The sequence below is a fragment of the Schistocerca nitens genome, chromosome 2 (assembly GCF_023898315.1).
Source record: "Schistocerca nitens isolate TAMUIC-IGC-003100 chromosome 2, iqSchNite1.1, whole genome shotgun sequence".
NCBI lineage: Eukaryota > Metazoa > Arthropoda > Insecta > Orthoptera > Acrididae > Schistocerca > Schistocerca nitens.
Window position 1 is genome coordinate 345978103 of NC_064615.1, and position 1452 is coordinate 345979554.

The window sequence follows — 1452 nt, forward strand, 5'->3', positions numbered from 1 at the left end:
TAGCAGGTGTGCTGACACGCTCACTGACCTGTCTGACTGTCTGTTGGCAACAGCGGCTGCTTGCTGGACCCTATCCACCTGCACTGACGGAGTGTGGGCTGGCAGGCAGCGCTCAGGGCTAGCAGGTGTGCTGACACGCTCACTGACCTGTCTGACTGTCTGTTGGCAACAGCGGCTGCTTGCTGGACCCTATCCACCTGCACTGACGGAGTGTGGGCTGGCAGGCAGCGCTCAGGGCTAGCAGGTGTGCTGACACGCTTACTGACCTGTCTGACTGTCTGTTGGCAACAGCGGCTGCTTGCTGGACCCTATCCACCTGCACTGACGGAGTGTGGGCTGGCAGGCAGCGCTCAGGGCTAGCAGGTAGAGATCCACTGGCAAACCGACGCACCCAGACCACAGATCTGACCATTACGAAATCGTCCACACACAGGAGAACGGGTCGGGGCAGATCCGCTCCGCAGGGCGGGGGGTTGGCTGACTGATCGGCCAGAGTATGGGGGCCGTATACTAACGTAATACTTTTGAATCTCTTTGCTCTTATTTCCGGTGAGTCCCGCAATATTCGGTTGACAAATTCTGAGGACATTTTTTGGTTGGCTCTGCATAGGAAGTTATTCTGGTGCACATTTTGTGTTCATGTTTAGTAACATTACATTACTACAAAGCAAAACGAAGAAAATAACAGAACAGTGGTACCACAAAAAGTGGCATCTAAGTTTAAAGGTATTTTACTGTTCACAATATTATTTCTGTCACCTAACTGTCAATGTACGAATAACAGCACAAGCAAGGCAGTGCACACCAGTACCATGTGCTGGGTCACCCAACAGGACCGAAGAGGAAAAGTAAATAATTCTCAGAGTGTTGCCATTATTTCAGTGAAGTCATTTATTTATCTATTTTTTCTATGGTGACAACAGCAAATATTAAGAAATACATACAATTTAGAGTTACACATATAACGATTTAGGCAAAAACCTAATATCGCCGATGAAGAAACGATACCGCGTAACTGACAAATTGCCGATTTTTCGTTTTTCAGTCAGATGATATCGTTGACCGTATGTGCATCTGCTCTTAACGCCATAATGCCAAATTTTTAATTATTGGCCATGAAAAAATTATCTAAAACAATACCGCGTATGTGACACAGCAAATAAATAGATGGCGATACCGCGGAACTGTAGAGAATTAAATACCGTGTAACTACAATCTATGGATGCTGTAAACAATACGGCGTAAATACAAAAGCGCGCGCAGCCACAGCACATTGTTACTGCCTTATTACGTATTTAACAGTGCTCGAAAGTGGTTCCATGTTTGTAGCTTCATTCGTGATAATGGACAGCGATATAAATGGTTCAAATGGCTCTGAGCACTATGGGACTTAACAGCTATGGTCATCAGTCCCCTAGAACTTAGAACTACTTAAACCTAACTAACCTAAGG